Here is a 13,502-nt window from a genome sequence, read left to right on the forward strand (position 1 = left end):
TGACTGCCAGCTCAGAGCCTGGAGCCTGTTTCAGTCTGTGACTCCCTTTCTCTCTGACCCTCCCCTGCTCACGCTGTCTCCGTCTCTCTCCTAGAAATAAATAAAACGTTAAAAAATTAAAAAAAAAAAAAAAAAAAACAGGTCAAACTTAAGCAGCCAGCAAGTTAATATAGACTACAGTATGTGGAAGATGTTATGTGCAAACCTAATAAAGATGCAAAGAATAAAGAGAAATCAAAATCATTGAAGCAAACCATGGAAGAAAAGGAATCCGAGAAAATCTCTACAACCCCAGAACAAGTAATGAAATGGCAATAGATTCTTAGTAATAATAACTTTCAGTGTAAATGGACTAAGCACTCCACAATCAAAAAAGACATGGTGACTGTTCAAAAAAAAAAAAAAATACACAGCTATATGCTGCCTACAAGAGACTGATTAAACATTTAAAAAAAAATGTTTATCTTTCGAAAGAGACAGAGTGCAAGCAGGGCAGGGGCAGAGAGAGAGGGAGACATAGAATCCAAAGCAGGCTCCAGGATCCGAGGGTCAGCTCAGAGCCCAGCATGGGGCTTGAGCTCCCCAACCGTGAGATCATGACCTGAGCCAGAGTTGGACACTTAGCCAGCTGAGCCACCCAGTCGCCCTAAGGTTTTTTGTTTTAAGTAATCTCCACTACCCAGCATTGGGCTCAAGCTCAACCCCAAGCAAGATCAAGAGTTTCGTGCTCCACTGACTGAGCCAGCCAGGTTCCCCAAGAGACTCTTGCAGACTTAAATATATTTGCAGATTTCAGAGTGAGGGTGTGGAAAAATATTTATAATTAAAATGAATACCAAAAGAAAGCTGGAGTAGCAGTACTTACATCAGACAAAGTAGACTTTAAAAGAAAGACTGTTGGGGTGCCTGGGTAACTTAGATGGTTGAGTGTCTGACTCTTGATTTAAGCTCGGGTCATGATCTCACAGTTTGTGAGATCGAGCCTTATGTCCAGTTCCATGTGCCTGCTTGGGATTCTCTCTCTCCATCTTAAATAAGTAAACTTAAAAAAACTTAACAATTGTAAATCTTTCTGCATCCAACATGGGCACACCCAATTACATAAAACAAGAATATAAAAGAATTGATAACAATACCATGTTAGTAGTTAACACTTCACTTTTATCAACGGACAGATCATTTAAACAAAAAATCAGTGTAACAACGAATTTGAATGACACACTGGACCAGATGGACGTAACAGACATATTCAGAACATTCCATCCTAAACCAGAATACACATTCTTATCAAGTGCACTGGAACATTCTCCAGAATAGATAACTTATTAGTCCACAAAACAAGCCTCAACAAATTCAAGAAGATCAGAGTCCTACCATGTACCTCATGTTTCTGACCACAACACTATGAAACTACAAGTGAACCACAAGAAAAAATCTGGTAAAACCACAAACACATGAAGGTTAAATAGCATGCTACTAATGAAATAGAGGTGGCAAAAACAATGAATGGGTCAGCCAGGAAATGAAAGAGAAAAAAAAAAAACCATGGTAACATGAAAATGAAAACAATGGTCTAAAACCTTTGGGATGCAGCAAAAGTGAGCGGCAAGTATATAGCAATTCAGGCCTGCCTCAGAAAGCAAGAAAATTTCCTAAAGAAGCTAATAAAAAGAACAAAACAAAGCTTAAAGCCAGTAGAAAGAGGAAGATTAGAGCAGAAATAAATGATAAAGAAACTGGAAAAAAAGAACACATTAATGAAACGAGGAGCTGGTTTTTTGAAAAAATTCATTAAAATTGGTCAATATCTAACCAGACTTACTAAAAAGGAGAAAAGACCCAAATAAATATCACAAATGAAAGAGGAGAAATAACAACCAACACCACAGAAATACAATTTTAAGAGATTATGAAAAATTACATACCAACAAATTGGACAACCTTTAAGAAATGGATCAATTCCTATAAATTACCTATAGGTAATGTATAAATTCCCAACACTCAACAAGGTTTAGAAAACTTAGACAGATAATCAGCAAAGAAGTTCAATCAGTAATCAAAAAGTTCCCAACAAACAGAAATCCAGGGCCAGATGGCTTGACAGGCAAATCTTACCAAATTAATTTAAAAGAATTAAAAGAACTGTTAAAAAATTCTAAACAAAAGAATAGTTTAAAAGAATACCTATTATTCTCAAACTACTCCAACAAATAGAAAAGGAAGGAGAACTTTCATATGCATTCCATGAGGCCAGCATTATCCTGATCCCAAAACCAGATGAAGACATGGCTAAAAAGCAAAACAAACTATAGGCTAATATCCCTGATGAACAAGGATGCAAAAATCCTCAACAAAGTACTAGCAAACCAAATCCAACAGTGTATTAAAAAAATCAGTCACCACAAGTGTGATTTACTCCTGGGTTGTAAGAGTGGTTCCATAGTCACAAATCCATCAGCGTGATACACCACATTAACAAAAGGTTAAGAACCATATGGTCATCTTGATAGATGCAGAAGAAGCATTGGACAAAGTACAATTCAGGATAATGGGGACAAGGCAGGTTTAGAGGAACATAACTCAATGTAATAAAGGCCACATGTGAAAAGCCCACAGCTACTATCGTAAATAGGGAAAAACCAAAAGCTTTTTCTCTATAGTCAGGAACAAGACAGGGGTGTCTGCTCTCACCACTTTTATTTAGCATAGTACTGGAAGTCCAAGCCACAGCAACCGAACAAAAAGAAAAAGCATCGAAATCCATAAGGCAGAAATCAAACTCCCTATTTACACATAACATGATACTATAGGTAGAAACCCTGAAAGACTCCACCCCAAAACTCCTAGGACTGATAAATTCAATAAAGTCACAGGATACAAAAATCAGCATACAGAAATCTGTTGCATTTCTATATACCAAAACAAAGCAGCAGAAAGAGAAACTAAGGAATTAATTCCATTTACAATTGCACCAAAGATAATAAGATACCTAGGAATAAACCTAACCAAGGAGGTGAACGACCTGTACTTTGAAAACTAAAACACTGATGAAAGAAATTGAGGATGACACAAGGAAATGGAAAGACATTCCACAATTGTGGGTTGCAAGAATAGTATTAAAATGTCTGTACTACACAAAGCAGTCTACAGATTTAATGCGATCCCTAACAAAACTTTTTTCACAGAACTAGAACAAGCAATGCTTCAATGTGTATGGAACCATAAAAGACCCAGAGTAGCCAAAGCAATCCTGAAAACAAAAAGCAAGGTTGGAGGCATCACAATTCCAGACTTCAAGTTCTATTACAAAGCTGTAGTAATCACAATAGTATGGTGTTGGCATAAAATAGATACACAGATCAACGTATCAGAGTAGAAAGCCCAGAAATAAACCCACAATTATTTGGTCACTTAATCTTCAATAAAGGAGGCAAGAATTTGCAATGGGAAAAAGACCATCTCTTCAACAAATGTTGGAAAAACTGGACCACTTTCTTACATCACACCCAAAAACAAACTCAAAATGGATCAAACACCTAAACGTGAAGTCCTTGAAGAAAGCACAAGCAGTAACACCTCTGACATCAGTTGTACCAACTTCTTTTTTGATAAGTCTCCTGAGGCAAAGGCAACCAAAGCCAAAATAAACCATTGGGACTCTTTCAAAATTAAAAGCTTTTGTACACCAAAGGAAACAATCATCCAAACTAAGAGGGAACCTACTGAATGGGAGAAGGTATTTACAGATGGTATATCCCATCACAGGGTTAGTATCCAAACTCTATAAAGAACTTATTAAATTCAGCATCTAAAATGGTAATAAACCAATTAAAAGTGGGGAGAAAACATGAACAGACATTTCTCCAAAGAAAACATCTGGATGGCCAGCAAACACATGAAAAGATGCTCAACATCACTCATCTTCAGGGAAATGCAAGTCAAAACTACAAGAAGCTATCACCTCCCATCTGTCAGAATGGCTAAACTCAGAAACCCAAGAAACAAGTGTTGCCAAGGATATGGGCAAAAAGGAACCCTCATGCATGGCTGGTGGAAATGCAAACTGGTGCACTGTGGAGGTTCCTTTAGAAATTAAAAATAGAACTACCCTACCAGCAGTCACACTACTGAGTACTTTTTTTTTTAATTTTTATTTATTTCTAGGAGAGAGAGAGATAGCGTGAACAGGGGAGGGTCAGAGAGAGAGGGAGACACAGACTCCGAAACAGGCTCCAGGCTCTGAGCTGGCAGTCAGCACAGAGCCCGACGCGGGCCTCGAACCCACGAACCGCGAGATCATGACCTAAGCGAAAGTCGGACGCCTAACCGACTAAGCCACCCAGGCGCCCCAGACACTACTGAGTATTTTAACCAAGGAATACAAAACACGAATTCCAGTGCATCTGGAATGAATACATGCATCTCATGTTTCTAAGAGCATTATTTACAATGCTCAAATTATGGACAGAGCCCAATTGTCTATTGACTGATGGATGGATAAAGATGATGAGATATATATAGAATATTACTTAGCCATACAAATGAAATCTTGCCGTTGCCAACAACATGGATGGAGCTAAAGAGTATTATGCTAAGAGAAATAAGTTAGAGAGGAACACATACCACATAATTTCCCTCATATGTGGAATTTAGGAAACAAAACAAGCAAAGGGAAGAGAGAAAGGGGCAGACCAAGAATCAGACCTTTAAGGTACAGAGAACAAAGTAATGATAACCAGAGGGGAAGTGGGTGGGGGAATGGGTGACATAGGTGAAGGGGATTAAGGAGGCCACTTGGGATGAACACTGGGTGATGGATGAAGTGTTTAATCACTATCTTGTACACCTGAAACTCATACTGTGTGTTAACTGGAATTTAAATAAAAACTTAAAGTGTCACCACCTGTGCACCAGAGGGTAGAACAAGATGGAAGGCTAAAGATGGAGCTGGAGTCTCAAACTCCTGCACTCCTCTGCCGACACCTTTATGGCCTATATAACACTTACGTGCCATTCTCCCTCTGTGACCCTACAGCCAGAGGTTGGGAAATCCATTGCAGCCCTAAGATACAGCAGCAATATAAACAGCCAACAGGAGATTCCCAGCCACCTTTTCAAGAGGTCCTTTCCTCACCCAACAGTTGGGGGAATTGTGAACTTCAGCATAAGTGGTGATGGTCCAGGACAGGAAGACATTTCCTGATGCAAGAGGAAGGAATATTAGCGCAAGGCTAGGGGTGATAAGACTAATGTTTTACAGACAATAGCAAATTTTTCTTGAGCTGTATTTGGTCCTCATAAGCTAATAACAGCCCTGGCTTTCAACATTCTTAATTTTTGAGGAATAGGGGCTATGAACACTCTAGCTACTTCCTGCTGAAAAGGGACGCAGATAGCTTTGACAAATGAAACTGCCTGGCATCTAATTGCAGACACTCCCTAGTACTAAGTTGAATCCCCATCCTTCATAGAGCCATTATTTTGGAACTCTGGCGTACTGACCTAACCTCTTACTCTGCATTTGTAATGAGGTCAGTTAAGTTAGTTCATTTACACAGTGGTGTCTTTTCAGGAGGCTGCCCTGCCGGCGGGCTTTCAAAGTCAAGCCTATGACATGCATTCGAGTAGAGAATTAGCCAGATACGCAAGGAAACCAGAATTCCGGATACAGCCTAGTTTTATAGGTAAACCATCATTCATGGGTCATCAGAACTAGAATCTAACTCCCGTAAAGGCGGCTACAAAAACAATTTCCACTTTTCCTCTCTAAAATCAGTCTGTCAAAGGTAGCCAAATTAAGAGTCGTTTGTAAAGCAATGCAGTTTTAACAATGGCCAAATCGTTTACATAAGTGCAGCAAGAATAGTGATTGATTGGGTTCTTTTATATTTGCTTTGCTAGAGCTTCTCATAAGGAGTTTCAGACTGAGCCTGCACTAGCTTTTCAACGCTAAGAGCCAAGCCAGATACTTGCCGTCAGACTTGCCTACAATACCTTTAGGTCTACGTTACTTCTTTCATGAGGCTCCCCAAGAAATCCTGAAGCTTTGAGCCTGCCAGGAAGTGACACTCCTTACTCACCTGGTAAGCCTCCTAGGAACACTTGTAAGCAAGGCCCAAGGCAGTTATTTCCAAAGGGCTTCATGGGCTCCATAAAATCAACCTTAGTTCCTTAATGCTGTCTGGTCATATCTGAGCCAATACAGGTCTCTCTCAAATAAGGCATTGCGGTCAAAGCCTTGACAATATAACCAGTATTTCCAACGGTATCCTGTCACACGGAGGACAGATTCTTCCTGAACTTTTTCAGGTAGCTTTGATTTCCCATGTTGTCGTTGCTGCAAGCCCCAGCCAAACCCTTCTGGGTAAGAAGTTCCCTCAGATTCACAACTCCCATCCAGCATTAAGACCCCTAGGTCCCTGGGGGCGCCTGGGTGGCTTGGTCGGTTGAGCGTCCAACTTTCGCTTAGGTCATGATCTCGCGGTTCGTGGGTTCGAGCCCCGCGTCGGGCTCTGTGCTGACTGCCGGCTCAGCGCCTGGAGCCTGTTTCGGAGTCTGTCACTCCGTCTCTCTCTGGCCCTCCCCTGCTCACGCTGTCTCTCTCTCTCCTAGAAATAAAATTTAAAAAAAAAAGACCCCTAGGTCCCTGTACTTGTTTTACTATCATTTGTCCTTTAAGAAAGCTTCTTACTGGTTAGCAACTCAGTCCAGTCCACTTCCCTTCTTAGCCAAGGCATATGAAGGGTATTTAAGGCTTTTTACTTTTAAGATCTCTACATCCAACATGAAGCTTGGACCCACAGTCCCAAGAGTCACATGCTGTACTGACTAGGCCAGCCAGGTGCCCCTTAAAGGTCTTGATATCTGGATTAGATGGGAAACAAAAAGGTCTTCAGTAACCCAGTAAAAAAAAAAAAAAAAAGCCTGTAATCCCTTTCCCGTTTTAGAGATTGGGAAGGGTTTTTTTGTTTTGTTTTTTTTAATCAGTAACTACCTTAGCATCACTTTTGGCTTACACAACCAGATGATGCCCAGGAACTTGACCAATTGAGCCAGGCTTGGATCTGGTAGGTATTTCCCTCCCATCCTCAAGGGAATGATGGTTTATTAGGTATAGGGCTGCCTGAGGCGGCGGATAAATCACAGGTTAACACCATCTACTTAATGAGGGAGCACCATCTCCTCAGGCCATAGTCCTCTTTAATGCTCTCTGGGACCAGCTGTATTGTATAGATACCCATTTTGCGTGACCCACGAGGATAGGTTTCACTACTCAGCTACACAACCTGAATTCACCTGTTGTAATTAGTTAGCTCCAGATCTGGTAGATCTCTATGCCCAAAATACACTCCAGAAGGGGGGAAATATGCACCAGGAAACAGGAAGCCTGCTGACCTGTGGATAGAGACTAGTTTGTCTAATCTTGATAATTTGTCTCTCATGGCTATCAGTAGCCTTTATTTCTCCCCCAAATTTTGAGAGGTTTCCATAGATCATTGTGCATTCAGCCCCATTTTCCATTAGAGCTAGTACAGTCTGTTAGTGGGGCACCAATAAATGGTTAATTCAGCCTGGGTCCGCTGCTTGCCACCTACTGCACAAACTAGAGAGCAAAGCACTAGAGGGCAATGTTGGCCTAACCCCCAGTTCACAGAAGGGCCGGCAGTGACACACCCGGCTCTTTTGAGCCTCCCTTCAAGGCAGTAAACTACTTTCCCTTGGGTGATGTCTTCCATAGGTCTAGCAAGACTGAACTGGGTTGTATTTTCTCTTGGGGTCCCAGATAATATTAGATCTTGCCACAGTTCACAAGCAACCTTGATGGGCCCCCCTCTCCGCCATTTTGCCGTGGTCGGAGTCCTTGGATTTTCAACCTATTTCCCTTCTGAGGGATCCTTTCAATTTCACTTAAGTCAGTCAACATGAAGCCAGTGGAGAAATGGGCTGATCGATAGGGTCCAGAACAGATCCTGAAGTCCTATTCCACACCCTTGGGGCTGACTGTAAGACAGAGTTCTTCGTACCAGAGCAAAATAATCCTTCATCTGGGCCTCTCATTTATGCTGGACATGTTTCGTTCCCACTTCACGTATAATTTCTTGGAGTCCTTCTATAGAGGCCAGGTTATCTTAATGCTATCAGTTATGCAGTCAACCAACCGAGCTAAGTGCCTGCATCTCTCACCGACGCTTGAGGCATATAACCCTTGTTGCAGTGACTGTGACTATTTTCTTTTTATGTCGCACTTAACCCATTTAACATAACACCATCTCCCCCGGTACCCCACAGCTGTAACACCCAAGCTGCCATCCCTTCAGCCCTTTCGCTTCCCCACCATGTCAGGTAGGATACCTAACAGCTCTTTGGGCGTTTTTAAGGCCTCCCCATACTCACGCACTGGTCCGAAACGCTCCAAAGACCTGGCCAAGTCTCCCCATGCAGCCAGGGCTGGCCAGCTTAGGCTGGAACCCCAGCGTCTGGCTCCTCCCCTCACCCCCATGTGCTTACCCCCTCCCCCAGACAACCCACTCTTCCCCGGCAAGGACCCTTTACCCAAACTTGTTTTATCTCGGGTATCCTGTTGACTACACCAATTGTTAAAAGGTAGAGGAGCCTTAGAGCGAAAACCGAAGCAAGCCCCTCCACCTCCGAGTGACTTACTGACACGGGCCGGCCGGCCAGGGCGCTGTGCTGGGATCCTCCACTGGTGCTCTCTGCGCCGTATCCACGGAAGCCACCCAGACCTTAATCGCCAGCTCCAGAGCGAGAGGCAAGCTGGCAAGGTCCCAGGGTAGTTACCTTGAGTGGTGTCACCTGTGCACTAGAGGCTGGCCACCGTTACCTAACGAGGGACCACCTGTGTGCCACAGGGAGCACGGATGGGAGGGCCCAAGATGGAGTCAGCGCAGTCTGCACTCCTACACCATCTTCCTCTCACACGGTTCTCAGCCCTGTTGTGTTAGCTGGGGACTGTAGCGGAGAATAGTCACAGCTGCAAAAACATTTGGTCCTCTGGGGACATCGTGCTTAGCGTTTCCTTCGTGGGGGCCTTGGTTTTTGCTGTCATCAAGCATTTCCCCCAAAGCTGAAATTCAAGGGAAAAACCTCCACTTCTAAGTAGACTTGTTTGTATTTTCAAGACAGACTTTCTTGCTCCTCCGATAACCCTAAAAATTAAGGTTGACTTTTCTTTATCGGTTCCAAGTTCTTGGCTTTTTCTCTCCAAGTCTCATTTTAAGAGTCTGCTTTTATATAAACAACTTTCCGCATGATCCCATTATCCCATCGAGTCAGAGCCAAGCGTGTACCGCGGTGTGAACACTTCTGACAATTAGTGTGATCATTCAATGCGGTACCTGGTAAAATGATAGTTGTAGGCAATGGCCCATTTCATAAGTCACTTGTGAAAAGTTACTTTTTCATAAGTAAGTTTTTATAAATATTGGTGATGGTTTTAAAAATCAGAAACCTTTATAGGATTTTCCACATTAAAAGTTCAAGTAAGGGGCACCTGGACGGCTCGGGTCATGATCTCACGGTTGCTTGAATCTGAGCCCCACGTCGGGCTCTGTGCAGACAGCTTGGAGCCTGGAGCCTGCTTCAGCTCCTGTGTCTTCCTCTTCCCTACCCGATTCATGCTCTCTCAAAAATAAACATTAAAAAGGGGCGCCCGGGTGGCTTAGTCGGTTAAGCGTCCGACTTTCGCTTGGGTCATGATCTCGCGGTTCGTGGGTTCGAGCCCCGCGTCGGGCTCTGTGCTGACTGCCAGCTCAGAGCCTGGAGCCTGTTTCAGAGTCTGTCACTCCCTCTCTCTCTGACCCTCCCCTGCTCATGCTGTCTCTCTCTCTCTCTCTCCTCGAAATAAATAAATAAAACATTTAAAAAAAAAATTAAAAAAAAATAAAAATAAGCATTAAAAAAAATCTAAGTAAGTATCATATAGTTTAACAAATGTGTGTACACATCCAAGATGGATACTCAGTTGGCATTTACTGGTAGGACAGTTAAACCACTCAAATATGCCCTTCCAACCGGTAATTAGGTAGGTGCCGCCCTGAAGTTGAGCACCTTCCTCCCCACCCAAGTCCATGCCCACATCTCTCAAGGTTGATGTCTGGCACACTGGTCCACCACAATATGCTATACTGACTCAAGTATTTTGAAAGACATTCTTTGGGGCGCCTGGGTGGCTCAGTCAGTTAAGTATCCAACTTCCTCAGGTCGTCATCTCACGCACGGTCTGTGAGTTTGAGCCCTGCATCAGACTCTGTGCTGACAGCTGAGGGCCTGGAGCCTGCTTTGGATTCTGTGTCTCCCTCTATCTGCCCCTCCCCCGCTTGCACTCCATCTCCATCTCTCCCTCTCTCTCACATATAAACAAAAAAACCTTTAAAAAAAGAAAAACATTGTCTGTTTTCCCCATCTGAAAAAAACAAAAAACAAAACAAAACCAGCTGTTTACATCATGATTTTACCATACCTTGACTGTTGAGATTTAGATTTTCCCAGAGTATAAGTAAGGCAATACGAGTTCCCCCTTGTGTTCTTTTCCATTGCTTTTTCTAATTTGGAAAAAAAAAATGTTTTTTTTTTTTTTAAATAAAAAATCCCAGCTGCAGGGTAGGTAGGAGAGGCAGGAGAGAGCCGAGAGGTCAGGGTTTCACAGCAGAGCAGTGCAGCGGGGCCGTGCGGGGGTACCGGCACCCACAAACCCCAGGAAGTCAGATGTTCTGGGTGTACAAGTAGATATGAAGACCAGACCACACTCACAGCCAGCATGGTAGCGCTTAGGCTCAAAGCAAGGCCCTCAGCCTCACAGAACTGGGCTCCCAGGCATGGACCCAGCAAGACACAGCCACACAGGAGCCCAAAGCTGGCAGCAGCACCGCAATCTGCCTCCCTGCTGCCTTGGGAGAGTGGCTCTCCTGGGTCCCGATCTGTGCACCTCCGTATCTGGGTGCTATTCACTGCCGGTGATAGAACACTCTAGGAGAGAGCTGGCTTTGTCTATTCAAAGAGTCAGTGTTGGGGCACCTGGGTGGCTCAATCAGTTAGACGTCTGACTTGATGTCAGCTCAGGTCTTGATCTCAGGGTTGTGAGTTCAAGCTCCACACTGGGTGTGAAGCCTACTTTAAAAAAAAAAAAAAAAAGCCAGTGTTACAAAAAAAAAAAGTTCTAGGTTTAAAGAGATTAAAGGAACCAATAACAGTGCTTAGACCCTGACTAGACCTTTGTTTAAAATACATTGGTGGAAGAACCAGAAATATTGGAACATGGATTGAATGTGAACTTAACATTCATTTATTTAAGTGTAGTAATGGTGGAGTTGCGATTACATAGAAAAGTGTGCTTATTTCTAGCAGGTGCATGCCAAAGAATTTAGGGGTGAAGCATCAAAGTGTCAAAGTCTACAGCTTATTTTTAGATGGTTCAACAAATTGATATATATACATATACACACACATAAGTAAGGAGTAAATATGGCAAAATGTTGTCAGATCTAGGGAGAGGGCATAGAGCTGTTGAACTTATCTTTTTTTTCCCAACTCTCCATTTTGAAAATTTTCACAAAGTTGAGGGATATCTTAGATCTTCCATGTAGGGGTGCTTGGGTGGCTCAGTTGGTTAAGCGTCTGACTCTTGACTTTGGCTCAGTCATGATCTCACAGTTTGTGAGATCGAGCCCTGCGTTGGGCTCTGTGCTGACAGCTCTCTCTCTCTCACTCTCAAAATAAATAAATAAACTTAAAGAAATCATCACTTTAAAAATGCTCTGTCCGCCAGGCACGTAGGTCTTTCAGGTAGGGTTTCTCCATGTATAGTCTCTCACCATCAGTATCAGAATCAACAGAGAAAATACAGGAATGGCCCACGAGCACATGAAAACAGACTCCACATCCATCATCAAGAAAATGCAAATACAATTATGGGCTTGTGGTGTCAGTGCTATGCACCTGAAACTAACGTAACATTGTCAACTACATGTCAATGGGAAAAAGTACAGAGGGAAACCACACAGAGAGCAGCACACACCCACTAGAAGGGCTGAAAAACATCAGTGTCAGTGAAGACGTGGAGCTGCAGGAACGCCTGTATTTGAGGGACAGGGGGTTCTAAAATGGTACAGCTACACTGGAGAACAATGTTCCAGTTTCTTACAAATTCGACATAACCTCGGTTAAGAGTCCGACCCTTGATTTCGGCTTGGGTCATGAGCTCACAGTTCATGCGTTTGAGCCCCACGTCGGGCTCTGCGCTGGCAGCACAGAGCCTGCTCGGGATTCTCTCTCTGCCCCTCTCCCGCTCACGTGCACTCTCTCCTTCTCTCTCTCTCAAAATAAATATTTAAAAAAATAAGAAGTTCAGCGTATCCTGCCCATACAAACTTCCTCTCAGGTCCCAAGAGAAATGAAAACCTACATCCCAACACTGGTATTCCAACGTTCCCGGCAGCTGTATGCACAACAGCCAGACTCTGGAGACAGCCATGCAGGGTGTCACCAACTCGAGCGCAGATAAAGTGAGAGACAGCCCTGCACGGACAGGTGCAGCACCACGAGCAAGTGATTGAAACCGATCACAAGAGTACACGCTATACGATTCTCTTCTTACGAGAGTTCCTAGAACCAGCTGAAGCTTCCTGCAGACTGAACAGACTTGCCTGGGGCTGGAGGTCAGAGAGGATCGGCGGCAAAGGGACACGAGAGAACTTTCTGGGGCCTGTGGAATGTGTCTTGGCCGGCAGTGGTCACATGGGTACCTACATCTGTTTGAAAGTGCTCCTGAGAGAAGTGCATTTTCTTTCGGGCAAACTCCCATCTCCATAAAGTTGACTTAAAACACATTTACACAACTTTTTTCCCTGCCCCGGTGGTGAGACGGGCTCTTTCAGACAAGGTTTCTCAAAATGTGGTCTCTGGACCTTGTGCATCAGCCTCACCAGGAAGTCTGACTCGCTGAGTCAGAATCTCAGGACTGGACCGGGGAGGAGTCGTGTGCACCTGCCTCGCCTCAGGGGCCGGTTGTCACAGCTCGGGGACACAAGCCAAGGCTGGATTTCACACGAGAGCGCTGGGGGTCCCTGGCGGGAAGAGAGACGTGAGAAATTAACCAAGAGGAATTCTGTGCCGACCGACCGGTCGTGTAACCTTCCTGCTTCTGTTCTGGAGGAAGGGAAAGGCAGCTCCAAAGGCCAAGCCGGAACTTGTGACAAGGGCCCCCAGCGAAGGAAGGCTGTGAGAAGGGGTGGCCACAGGACTCCCTTCCGAAGCCCCCGCTCTCCAGCCAGGCTGCGCCTTGGAATCTTGTGGACCTTTTTTTAAAAAGTCTAATTCCTCTCTCTCTTTTTTTTTTTTAGTTTATTTATTAAGAGAAAAAGAGTGCAGGGGAGGGTCAGAGAGACAGGCAGAGGGAGAATCCCAAGCAGGCTCCACGCTGTCAGCACAGAGTCCGATGTGGGGCCAGAATCCACGAACTGTGAGATCATGACCCGCTTAACTGA

The sequence above is a fragment of the Hyaena hyaena genome, unplaced genomic scaffold (genome assembly GCF_003009895.1).
Source record: "Hyaena hyaena isolate Hyena2069 unplaced genomic scaffold, ASM300989v1 scaffold_82, whole genome shotgun sequence".
NCBI classification, from domain to species: Eukaryota; Metazoa; Chordata; class Mammalia; order Carnivora; family Hyaenidae; genus Hyaena; species Hyaena hyaena.